The sequence below is a fragment of the Electrona antarctica genome (assembly GCF_951216825.1).
Source record: "Electrona antarctica genome assembly, chromosome: 17".
In the NCBI taxonomy this organism is placed as follows: domain Eukaryota; kingdom Metazoa; phylum Chordata; class Actinopteri; order Myctophiformes; family Myctophidae; genus Electrona; species Electrona antarctica.
The window spans coordinates 27,771,926-27,793,498 of record NC_136798.1 but is presented as its reverse complement, the minus strand read 5'-3'; the positions used below and the strand labels follow the sequence as shown (position 1 = coordinate 27,793,498).

At 43.1% G+C, this 21,573-nt stretch overlaps 1 protein-coding gene across 2 annotated transcripts in view; it reads right to left on the bottom strand.

The window, feature by feature from the left end:
- lrfn2b (leucine rich repeat and fibronectin type III domain containing 2b) overlaps nt 1-21,573 on the bottom strand; it is a 152,373-nt gene that overhangs the window by 62,210 nt on the left and 68,590 nt on the right. For both annotated transcript variants that reach the window (XM_079527125.1, XM_079527126.1), the window contains one exon: nt 3,704-3,813. The gene's annotated coding sequence lies outside the window, so the exon portion shown is untranslated. The remainder of the gene's footprint in view (nt 1-3,703; nt 3,814-21,573) is intronic.

The following is a 21,573-nucleotide window of genomic DNA, read 5'->3' as shown; positions in this document are numbered from 1 at the left end:
AATGAAATATTCAACAGTAGGTAAGAGCCCCTTGTTTTTGTCACCCCTTGAGTTATAGCCTCCTCTAATACGCAAACATTCACCGTCTGGTATTTATGTGTTGTCTGGCTGCAGCTTCGCACCCATTTCCTCCACGCCGTATTTCCTATACGAGAGAGAGAGTGGGCAGTCATCGCCACTTTGAATCCATCTCATACACTTAAGCCCTATTTTATACTTCAAAGTATGACGGTGATATTAGCAATAAATGTTGCTAATATACTGCGATGTGAAAAGCTCACAACTTGCAGCTTGTATATGTCCTATTTAACACTTTTTAACCCTGGATGTGTAAAAGAAAATGTTCGCCTATAAATACAAAACAGGGATGCCAGGTTGAAAGTTGATAAGATGAGTTTTAATGAGACAGAAATAGCGTTGAAAGCAGGATGGCATCACAGATGGCCCACAAGAGATGACAGGATTTGAGAGGTTTCCGGTTTGATTCTCGCTCCTCCTGGCAGTGTTAAAATGTCCTTGAGCAAGACAACAAATCCTAACTGGTCCCTTATCACTGTTGCCTGCTGTTCCTAATAGTTAGGATGGGAAACATGCAGAGGACAAATTAGATTTTAGATTAGATGTTTTATTAAATGACAGTCCACGTCCCTGAGCAGTCCACTTCCCTTGTAGTTTAACCACTTAAGCCCAATTTTATACTTTGATCAAGCCAATCTACAAACTCACACTAAAATCACATCAATTACAGTACATGCCCAAAATAGGGACACCGTGGTTGAAAAGAGGTTAAATTGTGCTAATTGTCTGATGCACCAATCACTTACCGATATAACCCAGGTTATATGGTAGCTTGTAGATCTTCTAGTCTATATGTCTGTCTGTCTGTATCCATATTTCTCCTGAGGGTGGTTCGACCAATAATCTGAACTTGCCCATTGGCATAGCAGAGTGCTGAAGATGATTCTTCACTTTCCAAAATTATTGCTTTTTATTACCATTTTTACCTGTCCATACTAGCCTGGATGGACAGTGGGTGTAGATGTGGGTATGCCGTATGCGGACTAGTTAAGTTAATACCATTCTTAATTAATACCAGACTTTAAGCCCTATATACTGTAGTTTGTCGTGCGACGAATAGTGAAAAATAGCCCATCCATCAGTTCACACAATTGTGAGCTTGTAGATGAGCTATGTAAAGTTTAGAAAATATTTGGAAAAACTTGAAAATGTTGGACATACTCAATGTAGCGCCATGTTCAAAGAGGTTAGAAATAGAATCCTATTGCTTTCCCTTGTCAGATTGTGTTGCTTATTCAACGAAAATAAAGACTTGCAGAACACTGAATATGTTGTTGCGAGTGGCATTCCTGCAGTTCAAAGGCATCACCGCTACGGGATGTTCCTCTCTGGTTATGGGCTTACTGTTTGTTCCCCAGCATGCTGCCGGGGGAGACAATACAAGGCTGACATTTTGGGGCCAGTGTGCGAACATCCTCTATGAAAAGAGCTCCCTCACCAGCGCAATTTAACTGTGCGAACATCCTCTGTAAAAAAAAAAGATAAAAAAGAGAGAACCCTCACCAGTTCAAGGGACAAAGTATGTGCCCACTGATGAAATATTAATCTTAAATAAAAAGGCAAAGCCCGGGTGATTTCACTCTATTACAGCCAAATTATAGTGTGTCCTCGTGGAAAAGCCATCTTAAAAGGGCAGGGATGTGGCTTGGAGGCTGAATTAGAAAGCCTTGTTCCTCCTCCTATTTTGCTCTCTTGAGGAAGAGTTGATCTGCTCATCATAGGTGCTATTTATACTGTAGTCACTGCTTCTCCCTATGGCCTGCACACACCCAGCCCAAGCTTCATTATAACAACACTCCCAGCTATATTCTCAAGCTACCACCATTTTAAATGGCATCATTCTCAATATGAGATAGGCTAAAGGTTAGAGAAGTGTAGGGTTGTGACCATGAGGGTATTTATAATAACACTGGGTATTCTTGAGTCACAAAGCTTGGAATCATTGTAATGTCACTTCGAAAAGCATTACTCTCACTGGTGCTGGTGAACAATGGTCTGACCTACACAACACTGCAGGGTCAACATTTCTCAATGTAATAGTACAGTTGGGTGCCACCGATATTGTCCCTTATCATTTGACCCATTTAGGCCTGACCTCAAAATTTAAAAAAATCCTTCTAAATCCTCCAGTTTTCTGAAATAAATATTTTCGCGATTTTTCAAAAATAGCAGACCTACAAGCTCGTAGTGCGCCACTCGGTGGCGCGCTATGAGCTTGTAGATCTGCTATTTTTCAATAGCTAAATTATAACAATGTTTAAAACACCAAAAGGGGTTCCCGCCCAAAATGGGTTAACTGTCCTTTTGCGCAGATCACGCAAACCTCAGCAAAAAGAAAAGGACAATATCGATGGCCTCCAACTGTAATAGTAGGTGGACCACCTCCAACCAACCATTGCAGATGTGCTAATCGTAAATATCATATATTTATATTTAGTCATTAAAATACGTCCTGGATTGTAGCTTTAATCCAGACACCACTCAAATTGCAGTTTAACAGAGCAGGATGTGCCCTTTACACAAGCATAAATTTACCCTAAAATGATATACTCAATCAGCTGTTGCCCATCTGTTGTTAGACAACCAACTAGCAATTCCAGCACAGTCCCTCCAGGTTATGGGATATAAACAGCCGACAGGCCGTACGTCCCTCCCGGGTATGGTAATGATAATGGTTATACGTTTGCAAAACGTCTAACTGTCTAACCCTTGATATGTATTGATATCCGGGGCTGGATAGTCAATAACTATAGTGGAAATTAATGTGGTGATAGCTGTGGTTAATTCTTGTACACATGGGAAATGCTAATATTGTGTGTGTCCCACCCGCACACAGACTCCACGCCACTGACTGCCTGTCTGGTGTTAGAGGCAGTCTGTGCGATGAACAATGCCAATTGCCAAGGACACCGGCACCCACAGATGTTTATAATAACTTTGTAGTAAGAACCTTTACACCTTCACACACCTTAAGTGCAGACTAAACGAAAAACTGGTTTTAATATTGTTGCTATTCTTTGAGTATTCTTTATTTTATCATTTAATATTATTATTATTATTGGGATCCGAAAACTGCACCAGTGCAAAGCCCTATTGACATTCCTTGTGGGGGTTCCAGGGGGTCCCAGGGGGTTCCAGGGGGTCCCCAGCGAAATTATTTATATAGGAACCAAATGGACACTTACAGTCCATTTTGTTCCATTTGTCCATTCTACGAGTTATGTTGGGGTCTTCTCATCAAAGGCACCCCTGAATTACATTGCTACTTTATAGATAGAACCTTATTACTGTACATCTATGTCATATTATGGTCTGTAAATGTATGTAAATCTTCCCCCTTAAGATACAGTATGTGTCACAAGGAAAACGTATTGAAAATAACTTCATACTTCACAGCTAACCACTTGAACCCCAGCATCCCTATTCTGGGGGAACATTCAACAAAAATAGCAAATCTACCAGCTCCCAACGGTTTGGGAGCTTGTAGATTAGCTATTTTTGGACCCCTGGACTTGCGTCACGGCACCCAAGCTTTTGGACTCCAACACTCCTTTTTTTTTTTACAGAATCCACTGAAGTTTCTGTAGCATAATGCTATAAAAAGGGCTCCGGATGTAATACTCACAGTGATGCGGGTGGGGATTAAAAGATGGAAGTAGTGCCTGAGGTCAGGATTCCATCTTTATGCCTTTGCAAAGCCCCTGACTCACAGTTCATCCGGACCATCACAGCCCCCTGCGGAGAGGGAGAGACAAAGTGGGTGAGAGAGGGTAAAGATGAGAGCCAGGTAAAGGATTGAGGGGAGAGAGAGAGACAGTGACAAAGGGAGAGTGAAAGGGGCAGAGAAAGGGGGAGCAAACTATAGTAGAGAGGTGTGTCAGATAGCGAGACGAGAGCGAGAGAGAGGACTTTTAACACCAATCATAGCTTATAGCCACTATCCCAGACGGAGTTAAGACCATACAATGCAGTAGCAAAGGTTGCCTCATACTCTTGTGAAGTTCTCAGAACTGTCTGTGAACTTCTGCCAGCGAACAACAACATTGCACAGACTCTTTTAGAGGTTAAAAGTTCATGACACGTTCATCGATCGAGCAGCGGTGATGTTCTGTTCACTGATTTTTGTGAGAGTGCAGAGTGCACTGGTTGCTCTGCAATCTGCAAACAATGAACCAGAAAAGAGAGAGAGAGAGAGAGAGAGACAGAGAGAGAGAGAGACAGAGAGAGAGAGAGAGAGAGAGAGAGAGAGATGACATAGCCTTGGAGAATTTCCTCTTTACTAATCTAGGGCCTTGGTGAGAGGCTCTGCTGAATGGCAGACCATCCCACATTCCCTTGATCCCCACATTCAACCCCCACAGAGACGAGCTTGCGCCCAACAGGGTTCAGCTCTTGTTCCATTTAACATTCAAGCCAGGTGTAATTGTGCCCACTCTTAAGATAAGATGAGATAAAATAAGGCAATATAAGATAGACATAATAGTAAAACAAAACAAGCCTAGATACATTCAATTTGAATCTCAATTTAATTGTGTTATAGTGCCAAAACTATTATAGTGCCTATAAAACTTGAGCAATTAAAGACCCAGCGTTTTCCCCCCTGAGCAAGCATTTGTCGACAGTCGCAAGAGAAACATCCAACTTAATGAGAAGAAACCTTGAGCAGAACCAGGCTCTGCAACAGAGCTACTTAACTTAACATTGCTCAGGAGCCACACAGCAAAATACAACTGTGTGCAATTAAGGGCCTATATAAGGGCCACTAAAAACGCTCCACACGTCCCAAACTCTTCTCCCTTCTGGCCCCAAAACTGTGGAATGCACTCCCCGTTGCAATCAGAACTGCAGCATCACTCCCAATCTTCCGCCGTAGTCTGAAGACCCACCTTTTCAGACTCCATCATGGCCCATAGCACTTATCCTACCCCCTTAGATAGCACTTTTTAGACTTAGATAGCATTTGAAACAGACTTATAGCATGTCATGTAGACAGCACAATAATTGCATTGTATGTAGTCATAGCACATCATAGTACATATGTATAGCATAGTATAGTATATGTATAGTTAATATGTATAGTGTCATTATATAGATATGTTCTAGTTACGTTCTTAGCTTACGCATGTTTCTTGATAAATGCATTTTATATATGTGATGTATTCCCATACTTTTGTTCTTGCCTAATGTAAGTCGCTCTGGATTAAGAGCGTCTGCTAAATGCCTAAATTGTAAATTGTAAATTGTAAATAAACCTATTGGTTTCAAGCCACATGTTTATGGACTACTACACTGACATTTTAGACTTATGTTTTCTAAAATGGATGAAACAGACAAAACAGACGCACTATGATCTATTGTATGAGGCCAAACCTCATTGGACACAATGCTCACAAATTGTGAACAGAACATAATGTGGACAGATTGCTGTTGCAATAAATCAGAGTGTGCTAAATATACTCAGATTTAATGCCAATTTTCTCAGGCCAAGATGGCACACTGGCAGCATTTTTGCCTCCCAAAATGTCCTTTAATCATGAATGTTAATGATTTGTTTTTGTCTTCATTTAATTCCTCAACTGAAGGAGAACAATTACACATTTATTGGTAGTTGCTATGACGATAAAGGGCCGCAAACGTTAAGAAAGTACGAGATGCATGCGGGCCACGTGCCTCGTGTTGAGTAACGTGGCTCTACAGGTAGGCGGCCATCTCCCATGTAGCAGACGAAGCCTCGAGCAGCACCAGACTCTAGGGTGGGCTGCCATCTGCCCTGAGAGAGAGTGAGTGTGTGTGCGTGTGTGTGTGTGTGTGCGCAATATAATGACAACAATAACAATAATAGCAGTTATAATACATACAAGTAGATAAACAAAATAAACACTACACATCTACAAGATAATATATTGTTTTGAATGGCCCTGCCTGCCCATGGATTTCCGCCATGACTCGCCTGTGACATACCGTTCGTAAACGGTCCAAGTACAGTTGCAACACAGGTCCGTTTTGACTACGAATAGAGGGTTAAACTTGAAGCGGTCCTCTGGCAGTGCAGCGCCTCCCCGCTGGGACTGTTAGCAGACCGGAGGTCTTATGAGGCAGAGTCTATCCATCACCGTGGCAGACAGGCTGTGATTCACAGTGGCCACAGACAATGCATGCAGCGGCAGCAGGAGATGCAAGAGCAGAAGGATCGTAGATCCAAATCGGGGACACAGGATTTATCAGCAGGCCAAAACAATGGCACGAGAACCCCTTTGCAACAACAGACCATCCATCACACTTAAGTAGGCGTCCCCATTAGGTCGCAGGAACTACACACTTCACTGCGGCTTATTAGCCCCTGCGTACGTCCTACCTTGAATCAAGTATGAATCAAGATGGATGCGTTTCTGACCATGTCAACTTGCCAGTACAGTACAGTACAGTACAGTACAGTACAGTACAGTACAGTACAGTACAGTACAGTACAGTACAGTACAGTACAGTACAGTACAGTACCTCCTCTTCCTCTTTGAAGCATTATGTAGGCCTACTTGATCTGCTCCAAAACTCGTTGGACACACACAACAGCCGATCTACAGTAGGCTACAAGATGCTGGGGTTCAGCCTTGGTGAGCCGTGAGCGACACCGGCTGCACTTGACTAAGTGTTCAGCCGCAGCCTTGATGACGGTTCACTTTCAGAGCAGTCAAGTAGCATTAATCGCTGCCCGTGACATTCAGCGAGTTTCTTTCCCTTCTTTTTTTCCTCCTTCTAGCTTAATGCTGACAATCAGAATCGAGCCTTTTCTCCCGAAGCGTTTTAACGAACTTGCCTTTTAGCAGCCGCCAAGCCTCTATATCGCTGGGCTGCAGGAAAGTGCTATGCCTGTCCTGATGTGTAATGGGAGCCTTCCTGATGGGTTCCCTGCTCCCCTCTCTCTCTTTCTCTCGCTCAGCTTCCCTTGTTCTCAATTTCCCTGTCCTTATTTTTTGTCTATTTCTCTCTTACACTTTCTCTCTCACACACACACACACACACACACACACACACACACACACACACACACACACACACACACACACACACACACACACACACACACACACACACACACACACACACACACACACACACACACACACACACACACACACACACACACACACACGTTGTGTTCTGTCCAGAGGGACCACACATCAATTTCTTCCATGTCCTTCCACAAGCGGTCACGATTACTGTGACAATGCTAAGCGACTGCGTCCCCGACACTCTCACTCACTCTAATTAAAGTGACACGTCCATTTGATGAGATGCCCACACACTGCCTTTACCCACTATAGCAGCAACCTCTATGCGAAGGATTCAGTAAATCAAGTCCACGGAGGTGATTCATTATTGTGCTCAGCTACTGTAGATGAATGAAGGCTTTCCCCTATTCTAATGACATGTTTCAGGATCATTTTCCCTCCTACCCATTTAGACCTGAGGCCCATTTTAAAAACAACTTCTAAATCCTAATCTAGGTTTTCAGAAAGACTTCTATTTTCTCTTTTTTATTGAAAAGATTCCTGTTTGCTATGCATAGCAACATCCACAGACGCTTTCCTGGTTCTAAAGGTATAACAACAAACAGGCTTTCTTAACAGGTTCGGTAGGTAGGCAACATTCTTGTATCAACATCATAACATTTCTGAACACAGCTACCAGTAATTCAAATCACAATCAGTGTTGGCCATTATTAGTAGCCTAACACATGCATGATCACTAGTAACACATTACAGAAATAATATCACTTTCATAACGGATTACAATAACATATCCATGATAATACGAGCCCACAATTACAGTTACCCATAAGGTTGGGCACTTTCCAAAATTTTAAACCCCGGTTTACTATCCCTGAAAACCCCGGGGTACCCTGTTTTACTGTTTAATTAGTTTTACCGTGGCCATGAGGTCGCATTATTGGTCGAGATGACGGCTGTAACTTTTTTAATTTATTTTATTTATCAGAGACTGCTATCATAGTCTATCGCCACAAGATGGGCCCTTTTGCCTGTCTAGAATAAAGATTGTCCCTCTGTGCCTACCGTCGTAGTGTTCTGCTCCCCTCTGAATGACACGCATACGTCTGATACTCACGCATTACGTATCTTATGGTGTCAGAAACTACCAAGAACAAACCTAAAATGAACACGTGCATAAACAATGAATGACATTTTATTTACTGGGATGTCAGTCAAGAGCATGGCAGCAGAAAGACTTGTCATCTGTGTTCATTTTATGACTAGCCTCACCTCGGACAGTCACACAGTCCACCTTGCTCAAACTATACAGACAAATGTAGTATAACTATTTGTTGTCGTAGGGCGGAGCCGTGCGCCGAAAATAGCAAAATTACAGCTTAAACATACAGCACGTCGCACCCACACCTGCTATTTTTGCATACGATGAGGTTTAACATTACGCAATGATTTTTGCGATGTAATGTAAAGTAACCGCTGGGTTTCCCTGGCAACATGTGTTTTTGTGACTTGATGTAAAGCGACACGCATAACATTGCCCAAACACCAGACACACACACACTAGAGCCGGCTAGCTAGTGGGACACACACACACACACACACACACACACAGACGAATGAATGGTTGGAAACTAGCGTTATTTGACGCTGCCGTTCTCTCTACTGTATGCTTCCATAAACAATAATCAGGGGCACCCAACGCAGATGTCACGTGACACAGTTTGGTCGGTTTGGCCAACGTGACGGTCAAGATTTTAACAGCCTTTGTATTGAGTTTGTGCTTGAAATGTACTGTAATTCTGCAAACTGTTAATACAATTTTCAATCAATCAATCAATTTCATGAAACTTTATTAAACCGTCTAAAAACCGCCCTAAAAAACAACCAAATAATCTCGGGATCCACAATGGAATGGCTGCAATGTGGATCTCAGACTTATGACATATCCTATCTTATTAAAATTGGTTTAAGGGAGGACCGGCCGGTAGGTGGGTTGACCTCTGACGTCACGTTCATATCACCATGACTCAGCAATAACCACATAAGCAAGTTCCCAATGCAGCTATGTGTGTGTTGTCTAACCTCAATGTGTCATCACTTTTTTGACTTGAGAGCTACTTTCAAAATGACCAACCAGCTCAATAAGGTCTATCCACCCCAAAAACGATTTTGCCATTACTGAAAATAGTTAAAACATTTACCTGAGGGGGCTTTGGAATAGCGGTGCTGGCATTACATAAGACAAACCCACTTTGTAATGCTACTGACTTTGTGCAAAATACTCTTTTGCATTGTTGTTTTGAGGCAGGCCCTTTTTTTTGTTAATTAATAGTTTGCACGCACGCACGCACGCACACACGCACGCACGCACGCACGCACGCACGCACGCACGTGAAAAATCGTGGGATAAAAAAATAATAATAATAAAAAAAAGAAAGGTACAAATTGCTGTTGGCAGGGAGTATTAAGAAAAGTAATATTACTTTTGAAATGTGTAATGAGTAATACATAAATACAAAAATAAATGATTAATGGAGAAAATACTTTTTTTTCTCTTTAATTTTTTGCCTCTGTATTTGGATCTTCCAAAATTGCTCCCAGCATTTCTTGATCAATGGTTCTCAAACTTTTTTCACATCAAGGACCCCCACATTTATGTATTTGGCTGTGGACGCCAAATCCCCATGAGAGAAGTTTTGTCAACATTAGTATTTTTTTCCCCCAGAAATAGGAGCAAGCTCTACAAGCTCACATGTCACATCGCGAAGCGTCGTGAGCTTGTAGACTGCCTATTTTTGAATAACTTGAGTAACTTGAATAATCCTCTCAAGGATCTCTGGGGGCCCTGCAGACCCCACTTTGACAACTACTGCTCTTGGGGCAGCTCTATTGACCATATGCCATATATTTCACCCACCCTTTTCCACCAGTGGAATCTGATTCTGAAAAGCAGAGTTTGTTAAGCTGCATGCTTCTATCCAGACAGTATTGATGGATGCAGCAAAGGTATTATTTTACTTTACCAACTCACACCCATCTGGCCACTAGTAGACTATTAAATCATTAAGTCTTTGCAAACCGTGTTTGACCAAGGACTACTTTGAACAAACATCTAAGGAGACAGCAATGTGTGACCTGCAATACAATAATGGGCCCAGTGTTATACAACAAAGGCTTTGAAGTAAATAAGAAAAATTGCTGGCATAGGCCCTTGAGTGAAAACAGCACTGCACTCAGTCAAGCACAGTAGGCGGGTTGCTCTGCGTCGAGCATAACTGACTTGTCTGTTTTTCTTTATTAAAAGCGTGCTATTTTTCCCAGAGCTTTTTTTCTCGTTTATGACCCAGTTGAGAGTTGCCGTTGACAGAGCCGGTCTCTGCTGAATGCTTTGAGCTGACGGTGCACTCATTCGGGCCTGGCAACTATGCTACAAAGCAGGGGACTGCTTTACAGTAAACCTAAAGAAGACCGATGGAACATTGTGATATGTGCTCTGTAATTACATGGAAACATTTTCAAGCAGGGTTAGATTTGTTTAAAAATTAAACTAACCCCCCCACCCCCCCATCTTCCAACCTGTTCTTTATGCCAGTTTAGGGGACAAAAATAAAGCTCTCCTGGGAGTCTGATTTGGAAAGAGCCTCCATAAACATGAATCACCTAGAAACCCTTCAATTAAACTATATAAACAGACATGTACCGTATAGGTATAGGTTTTGATGTGTTCAGCCAGCGATATAGTGACATTCCCTGTATATCCTGTCACACATTCTACAAGCATCACACAGGCTAACTTACACAAAACAAATATATAAGCTGCCCATGTAAGTGTGCATTGTACATTTACCATTCAATACCTGTGAGGCGCAACACATTCATCTAACTGCAGAGGGAGATTAATGTTTCAAACCCCTCACTGAACATTTTGTGCAGCCAGTTTAATATGGAATTATTTACACGGTGCAAACCACTTCACAATGAACAATATCACAAACAGGAAGGGCCCTCTTTCCATTCGCTTCAAAGGCGACCTCCAGAACTTTTTCAATGCTGCTCAATGAAACCACATTCCATTAGTGTTTGACCTTCTCCAAAGAAAGAATCGGTTTAGGTCAGGACACGGCCTGCAAATTAAGTGAAAGGAGCCGCATGCACACATTTGCAATGCATGGGAATGGATGTGGTAAACCGTTTACAAGCACGGAGCACAATTTTCCGTCGATGCCTTGTTAAATAACAACAAAGTCAGGGGGCTATTTTCGGTACCCAGAGAAAAATAGGATATGGAAAAAACTACTTATGCATACACAAAATCCTCATCAGCTGATGTTAATTAGGCAACTACATCCATCGCTGTTAATTCGTTTGAAGCTGGTACTCTGGTATCTAACACAACATGGCAACTTTGATGTAAGTCTAAGCTGCACCGCCCGGTTAACCAGGAGAACAGTTTTGATTGAACCACGGGAGAAAACAGGCGTAGCGAGTGAACAACTTTCCTGTGCATTGCAACAGTCATATATGGATTAAGCAGGGTTGTTTGGTATGAACAATTAGGACAGTGGCTGCTGACACCCAAATGAGGCTCACCTCCTCTTTTTCATTTCTTTCTAAATGCCTCCATTGATTCATTATCCACCACAGAGACGCTGACATTCAGCAATGTTAGACACTAGGCTAATTGGGAGGGAAAACACACAGGCAAAGTAGAAGACGCAGTGCAGACCTTGTCTCTTTGATCCATAAAACATGACGAGTTCAATCCTTGTGTCTCCTTTCATTAGGTTAATAAATAACACACGGCAAGAAATGAATAAAACATTTGGCACACAAAAAGGCAGAGTACAAGAGAAAAACTTAGCAACAGATTTCCAGTATGAAGCAGTGGCTGGAGGAAAGATACTTGACACGAACAGCCGGCCATCTCATCTTGATTACATCATTCACTGTGACTGCAGGCCTAACACTGTTGTAACATAACGCTAAGTGTAATCAGTCAACAGCCTGTCCCAATGAAATTCACAAATACCAGCCTGTTTAAAGCCCTTTTAACCATACGAACGTGCAGTGGTGGAAAGTAACTTACTAACAGTAATACAAGTAACTAGAAAGTAACTTACTACATACTCAAGTACTGTACTTGAGGAAGTTTTTCTCTACAGTATTTGAGAATGTCCATTTTTCAATACTTCTACTTTGCTACATCTCAGAGGTAAATATTGTATTTTTACTCCACTACAATTATTTGAAAAATTTTAAAAGTAGTTAAAAGTTACTTAGTGAGATTGTTATTACAACTTCTTCCACCAGTTCCCTAGAGTCCATATTCTGCGTCCATATTCTGCGCCTGTGCTTTTTAACCATTCAAGTATACAATACATACATGGGCGGAGTTAATGGGAGTGCAGGGGGGGCACCGCACCCCCTGGCAAGAACTATAAGAAAACACTGACAGCAATCAGGTAAATAAACAAACTGCAGTGTCCTGTCAATGCCGGTTGTTGTTGTAACTTGTGGTGTGCTTCTGACTGCAGTTTGTAATCATCTCTCTTATCATGACATGATGAGTTTTGATGACTCGCTGTACGGCTGTATAGTGTGTGTGTGTGTGTGTGTGTGTGTGTGTGTGTGTGTGTGTGTGTGTGCTGTCCTATAACAAATTTGTAGGGGTTAGGGCATTGTATAAAAACGGCAAAATAATTAATAAAAGGTAAAAGAAATCGCGGGATTCCCCCCAGACATTCGCTTGTAATTTCTCCAAGGGATTTGGTATGGGGGGGGGGACCAAGACACCTGGGGGACGCCGGCCAACTGAAGTTAAGTGGTTAAAGATCTATTTGTTTTAGGACAGTGTTGGAATATTGTTTATTAGATCAGTTTATAGCCAGACAACTGCAGGCTTGAATTCTCATAGATGGATCTAGGGAAGGGGAAAACAAATCACTACACTCCCCTCTCACTCCAAAACACCTGTCAATGTGCCCTGTGAGCAGCACTCTAAGTACAATGGTTCTGGCGTCCAGCATGCAAACATGAATGTGAAGAACGAAAACTAAATGAAAATGAATGTGAAAGTTGGGTATTGCTGGAAAACAAAACAAACAAACAAACAAACAAAACAAAACAAAACAGAACAAGCAAGCTCAGCAATCCTTTCCCCGGGGTAAATAAAACCCAATGAAGGGGAGACACAGATCCACTCCATCCTGGGAATTAATCCTAAAACCAGCAACGGCAGAGTCTGGCTCCTGAGTCAGAGGTCGTGACCTTTCCATCATCTCTGGGGACATAATAAAGCAAGCAACTACTCCAACTCACAGAGAAGCCGACAGACTGATAACTACAGCCTTACTAACAGTGCACACACTTTGTCTTGGGGAACTGAATATATGACTTCCAGTTGTCCTTGCAACTATGCTGAAAGAGATGTTCATTATAATATATATTCTTGTGCAGTGTTCCCCGGTGTCCTTATGTATACTGTGAACCAGCAGTGCAGTGGCTCCTTAAATGGTGGACCAGGTGTCCAGGCCCAGGTGTGCATTGGGATTTTGTGACGACACACATTATTATTGCAATACAACTATGCAAAAAGCTATGAATTAACCATCCGTCCCTATTTTGGGCATGCCTATATATATATATATATATATACACACACACACACACGCACTCACGTTATTGTCTCCACCAGGCCGAAGGCATGGGGAGAGAGTATGTTTTGCACTTCCGTCCGTCTGTTACCAGCTAATCTCCGGCACCGTTAACCCGGTCGATGCCAAACTTTGCACACACACTCCCTGGATGCCAACGATGAACCTCTGCCCCACATTTTCCAGAACGGCCTGTTATAGCGCCACGATGAGGCAGCTTTTCCTATGTTTTACCTAAAACTGCACCGATCTGCGTGAAACGTTGCATGCACACTCCCTAGAGGCCAAGGACAAACCTTTGACCTGCATTTTCCACATCTGCCTTTTATAGCGCCACCAGGAGGCCGACTTTTGTAAAACACATTTTTTGATATTACTCCTCCAGATTCTGTCCAAAAATCTCACAAATCGTTACACAGTATCTCTATGGTCATGTGCGCAAGTCGGATCTGTCCGATATTTCATATTCCCTCCTAATTGGCTATAATTGGCTTTCACAGTTTGCAAGATTGCCCCGTTTTGAACAAAAGCCTCAAATCATGAACGCAGCGTGCAATTTACGTGAAATCTTTCACACATTTTCTTACTAGGCTGAGGAATATATCCCACCCTTTTCACATTGGCCTGTTATAGCGCCACCAGGAGGCCACAACCTGACCTGCCCTGGTGGAGACCTGTGCCACCAACAGGTTGATTTTTGCAAAATGCCTCAAATCATCCAATTGCCATCAAAGGCGTATGAAGAAATGGCACCCTTTTCACATTGGCCTATTATAGCGCCACCAGGAGGCCACAACCTGACCTGCCCTGGTGGAGACCTGTGCCCCGAGGGGCACTTTTTCTAGTTTATTTATTGTTCAATATTTAAATCTAATTGTGAGGAGCGGGCTTGAAACCCAAATATTACGGGTCTGACTAATCGTACCGGCTAAGGAACTCTGGGTGGGAAATGGGGGCAATATATTGTAAACTTCTCACCATAACTTCTGCACTCCGACCAAGATGATGCCAGCTAATTTGGAAGTATTGGTTTTCTCAATATTTATTCATATATTAACTTTTATGTGGCTGTAAAACCAGCTACTGCTAGGCTCAGGCTGAGTAAGCAAAGCGAGGACAGAGTTATTTGAGACGTGGATATCACAGCCCCCCCAGTCCCATCTTATATAATTGCATCAATTAAGCTCATTTGTTGCAGTCATTCCCTCAGATAAAATGTACAACACTGCTGACTGACTAGAGTGGAAGGACAGTGAAATGGTACAAAAAAGTACAGTACAAGAGTACGTACATATACAGTATAGCAGAGTGACTCACAGCCTCTGCCTGATGGCCTCAAAAGTCGAATATCTCTCCCACACATACCAGTAATGATTTGTGCTGGATGCTAGCTGCACTACTGAGATACACCGTGATGGTGCATTCATTCTCTAAAATCATGTAGTCTACTTTCAAATAGGTATTCTAACACTGTAAACTTTATGCTGCATTTATTTATTTAGTTTTGTCAGAGGCATAAGTTAATTGTGCATTTTGATTAGAAAATCCAACCGAAAACGTCCATGCCTTTTTTTAATCAATGTTTAATCAACATTGACTCAAATTAATTATTCAGCTACGTTTGCTGACCATAGTGGAATTGTAAACAAATACAAAATCACTCAAGCAAGCATAATCTATGATAAGCTGCTACCAGCTCTCTGTTTGCACTTTTGGACAGACAGACCTTTTTTTAATCCTGAGGAAGTTCTGTCATCATAGCACCACCAAACCCCTCTCTCTCTCTCTCTCTCTCTCTCTCTCTCTTCTGAAAGGTATTGCAGAAGTGCATTAATGACGATAAGGAACACCCTCGAGTGTAATATTGCAATTATACAACCCTTAAAACTAAGATAATTCCAGAAAAATGTTTTAATGACATGAATGAATTTTTTTTAATGACAGATGTAGTCACTACGACCACAAATGTCCCAAGAAACTAGCTAGCCTAGCCACCAAGTCTTGCGGTGCGTGCGTGCGTGCGTGCGTGCGCAGACCCCAGTCACTTTCAGTTTACTAGACCGGGGAGTCGAGGACCACCAGTGGTCCTTGAGGGGGTTCCAGGTGATCCCCAGCAATGGAGAGTTGGTAACCAAATGGATACTGTAGATCTCTAACTCTTGATGTACTGGGTATCAAAGTAAAAAAATCAATGTACAATGGACAGACCGGCTTACTGATTTATGCTAGCTGCATAGTCAAAGCTAAAAATAAAGCCATTAACGGGAAAATAGTCTCTTCATGTACGTATGGCCAGGAGCTGTGAATAGGCAATGACATGTATTGATGACATGGACCTTTAATGGGGCATGCATGCAGTGTAAATGCACCAAAGGAGCGTTTCACAAAGGCTGGCACTGTGTACAATACTAATCCAGAATGGATGCAGGATTAAACACATGAGGAGGCTTCTATTGAGTCTGCCACTTCATATAGTATAAATTGCAAGATGATATGGATGCATAAAGAGAGACCTCTACAACAATGTCAACTGCTGCATACAGTAATAGTGGATGACAAATACAGACAATGTTGCAATGCGTGCTCCATCAGTGTTCCCATGACTTTAGAGGCAATATGTTGAGAGGACATTGTTTTTTCCAACTCCAATTCCACACGTGCAACTAGACATGAAACTACATTAAAAAAAGAGACACAAAAAGATAAACAATTAAGGAGGCCTTGGCAGGGGAAGTAGGCACGGCCTGCTGCTGCCTACTGCTGCATGCAAAGCAGCTTACGAGTGGATTTGCCCCAGATCGTGCATGTTTCATAGATACATGAATGGGAGGAATACGACGACACCACGCTCTCAGTGGGTAACAATCGCTCTTAATCCTCCCGTGCGCAAATATGTGCATGTCACCGAACCGAGTCGAGGAGGAGAGGATGTATCACGTGCGTGTCATCGCTCTCACAGCAACTTAGATTACAACATTAGGCAGGGGATATAACATAATAACCGGTCCCATCCCACCATCTGGAGAGGGGGACCTTTAAGCCTGAGTGATACTCGTTCTGCGTGCGGTGTGTCGTGTGCCGAAAATAGGCGATCTACAAGCTCACGGTGCATCACAGCGCGGCGCATCGTCAGCTTGTAGATTGGCTATTTTGGGCGTGCAACGGCGGCACGTAAACAAGTATAAATCACACCGTAGCTCTATTGTATTGTGGCACGGCTCCGTTTCCAACTCTCTCAAGCATACGACATTTGCATATATACTGTACATGTCAGTACAGTCACCCAGTTTCAAATCTGTTAGATTAGCGCCAACCACTTCCACCCCCACCCCATTGAAAAGCTCGTAAAGCAGGAAGGCTAGGAGGCTTTTTTGTGTTAGATTTTATTTTGTGGTAGAGAATGAATAATGAGAAGGAGTGAGCGGTTCTTTTCATTATAGTTCTCTTTATTTCACGGATCACACAGACGCGCTTTTTTGTACTGCTATAGTGAAGCTACCTTTCTATAAAGCCAGGGGCATGGTCGAGTCAAGTCCAATTTTGTTGACAATTACAGGATTTAACAATGTTACATTCATTTTGTAACAGTATTAAAACAATTTGTTCTTCGCCAACGGGGTTCAAAAACCAGATGGAATCATACAAATCACATTTCTCTGTGTGTGTGTGTGTGTGTGTGTGTGTGTGTGTGTGTGTGTGTGTGTGTGTGTGTGTGTGTGTGTGTGTGTGTGTGTGTGTGTGTGTGTGTGCAGGCACCGCTTTGAGATGCCTGAAGGAGCCAGTTAAATCTACTGCTGTACAATTTGTCACAGAGTGGCACTTTGGTTAATAACGCCATCAGTGTCACCAATGCCCCGATATACTGTATTCCTTTTGACTCATCACAGTTGCCCTACACTGTAAGTTGCTGTATTGACAGATCTCCCACCACAAAGTCACGAATCGCGGTACATCGTTAGCGAACGCCACGGATGACGGAACGCCTCTTTCCCTGTCTCGCGTGATACATCACGCCCATGAAATATGTTTCCTTCTTCCCTCTAACATTTTTGCCAAAGCACAGCAGAATTTGATCCAGCGACTCCTACACTCAATCATAACAAGTCAGATGTTGTAGCAGTTCCAACAAAACCACTGATACCGGGATGACAAAGTGCATGGTGAAAATGAACGAAAGACCAAAAAAAAAAAAACAGAATCCTGAGCCCAGTGGGACGCCACCCAAGCTCTGGTCTGCCTCCATATGTGGTGGCAGATGGCAGCGCAACGTTCAGCAACAGAGTGATATCCACTCAGGTATAGGCTCACTGCAGGTTCTTGGCTGTCCTGTGCAGTCGTATGACTGTGTGTGGGTGGGTGGAAGTCAGATGGCCGGTCAATGACAGCGTGATTGGGCTTGGTCATGTAATGGACGTGACCAACGGGGGGGCTTTGTATGAGAGTCGTGATGTTGGTTAGGTTTGTGCGGGAAGGTAGGTCTGTACACCCGTATGAAGCTATAGGCAGGATCCCAAATTCAGCATGGGGACAGGACATGATGCAAAACACAAACCGGCCTAGGAGGTCTGAATTACACATGATAGGGGTCAAAAGTAATGTGAATAAGAAACAGATTGCTGCTCGAACTCTGCAAATTGCTTTGGGTGAAGCGGGCAGCAGAGCAAATTATCGATGCAAGACCCGGTGAAATGAGGTGCTGCTAGTAAGCTTGCATCTTAATCTTTAGAACAGGTCTTTCTCAGTCACCCAAGGTACAGACCATGGAGACCGCTGAATCATTAGACTGGACAAATCGCTTTTTCAACCTCCTGGTATCATGTGCTGGCAAAGACACAGAGCCATCTGCGCGTTGTGGGCAGGGACAACAGACAGCGACAGCCGCAAATGGAGGCCTAATGACTTTTAAGAAACGATAACTTATTTGATAAAGCCCAATACAAACTATCTGCGAGGCCTTAATTTCCCCAGGCTCTGGACAGGGCTGTCCATAGAGTGGACAGACCTGTTATTTAACTCCCGCTTGTTGCTTCCTTCTTTTATTTTCCAAACGTCTTGAGAAGAAGACGCAAGGTTAAAAGCAGATAAGGCAGACGTCCCTGTTGGCATTGCGTGCGTGCGTGCGCGCGTGCGTGCGTGCGTGCATGCATGCGTGCATGCATGCATGCATGCGTGCGTGCGTGCGTGCATGCGTGCATTTATTGTGGAGGGGTTATTGGGACTGAGGCTGCAAGAGGAGTTAGCCAGACAGATTACTTCGGGTACATAACTTCCAAGCCCCTAAGGCTTCTAGCTCGCAAGCTAGCAAGACAGCAGAACAAGATATCTTTACTTTGCAGACATCTCTCTCCTCCCCACTGTGTCCAGGACACTTTTGTTGGCCACCAAAACAGGATGACTTTTTTTTCTTTTATCATTGTTCTCTACAATTTAGTTGTTGCCAATTCTCCCCACGTGTCTAGTCCCTGTCACGGCCAGCACCTGCTGTTTTGGAGAGGGTGTGGACAACCACGTCTCCTCCAATACACATGGAGTGACCAGCTGCCAGCCGCGCTTCCCCGGGAGGACGTAACAGAGGAACACGCCAACCCTCTCTATGCCGGAAACAAGCCCCAGTCTCCACGGTGGTGGAGACCAGGTGGTGCAACTTTGCCCTTGCACCACCTGGATGCCCTTCCCCCTAAGCTCTTTCTGGCTGCACAAAAACTACCCAGCATCACCCTGCGTTGACTCAAGCATGGCATGGGTTTTATCTGTGGGACCTCCAACAGGTCATCATTTGACACAGTTGGCCTTTCACCCAAGTGAAGCTGCATGCCCTCAGGGGACCACTACTACACATCAAAGCTGTGAGGGAATCATCAACCGCCCTGGGAAGTTAACGGGGTGAATGTGAAGAAAGCCAGCCAGGGATTATAAACTAGTTTGTGCTTCATTTTAGATGCAACAACAAACAGACCAACAGTGGCTGGACTGGAGGCTACCACCATTCTGTATGGCGGACACGTTTGCCCGCAGAACAAGAAGCAATCGCGTGCACACACGCACGCACGCGCGCAGCAACGCGCACACACACACACACACACACACACACACACACACACACACACACACACACACACACACACACACACACACACACACACACACACACACACACACACACACACACACACACACACACACACACACACACACACACACACACACACACATTACCCAATGATTAAAACAAAGATGAGACTGTCTGTGACTAACACCCACCCCTCTTCCACTCGTGCTCCAGTGCTAATGGGATTCTCTCCGCGCTGCAGGACAGGTGTCTCTGTATAATGAGTGACACACTGCAGAGGAGATATGTGGCCCACACGGCTCACCCCGCTATCCTCTCACAGCCTTGGGGGACGGATGGAGACTATGTCTTTGCCTGACCCTTTCTACTGCTGCCTTCGCTAATGGCGGGGGCATCTCTTAAGGGAGTGCTACAGTACACAGAGACACTTCTCCTGCAAACTGATGAGCAACAATGCCCAAGGAGCTTTAGCGGAGATCATATTTTACATTCTAGACAGTTAGCTGGCAAAGCGTATCCCAGAGAACACTACCAACCAATGGGTCTGTACAATACAGCCACGAGCAGCGATTAGGAGTTCAAACACAATGTGACAGCTACAGTATGACATGTTGATCACCACTGCATGCATTCTAAATGTCCTCCGGGTATGTCGTCATATGCGATCATCATGTGACAACATGCAAACATACGGCCAAAATAGCGACGCAATGCGTTGTGAGCTAGATTAGCTATTTTTGGTGAAGGTTTGCTGCAGAAGGAAAAAAGAGGACCCATCCATCCATCCATCTTCAACCGCTTATAGTCAACATTTATTTTGGCTCCACTGTACTATTATTAACACAACGTCTTTGAATATAAAATTGTAGTTGTATTATTGTAAGGATAGTCAGAATCAATATTCAACTAGTTCTGAAAAATAGTAAAAAAAACAAAAAATGGCAGATCTACAAGCTCACAACACATGTTGCTACACGATCGGCTATTTCACTGTATTTTCCTCTGTATGTTTTTTAAATAATTCGTTTTGGGGCAGATAGCCTATTGCATTGTGCTCATTTGGATTCTGTCTTTGCTCCTTGTTCACTTTTGTCTACTGTTAGGGGACTGACCTCTGTGTGTGTGTGTGTGTGTGTGTGTGTGTGTGTGTGTGTGTGTGTGTGTGTGTGTGTGTGTGTGTGTGTGTGTGTGTGTGCGTGCGTGTGTGCGCATGCGTGTGTGCACGTGCATGCGTGCGTGCGTGCGTGCACATGATATGAAATGTGAGCTTGAATCCGTCTCTGCTTGAGGATGTGTGAGGTCTGCTGGACTTTTGATTTAAAAGTATACTGTGATTGGATTGCTGTGATGTAATGCGGATTATGGATGTATCATGTAATTGTAATTGATTGTCGGATGTTGTGTACTGTTGTTTTGTCCGTTTTTGTCTGCCTTTTATTTTTCAACTTTTATTGATCCTGTATTTAAGGTTTGTTTGTTTTGTTTTCTGTTGTCTGTTCTGTTTTTCTTTGGGGTGAAAATTCAATGTAATTATTCTTGTACATTATACTTGTGGGGTTTATTAAGAGTATTTAAATAATGCTTCTGTGAAAAAAAACAATAAACAAAGTTAAAAAAAGAAAAGAAACAATCTCTACAACTGCTTTTAATGGGTTAAAACATTCAGGCAAGACAGTTACATGATTAGATGCAATACTACTACATCTACTTTAGATACAAGTGATAAATGCAGTTGTGTATAAACTGTATACATTTCCTTTAACCC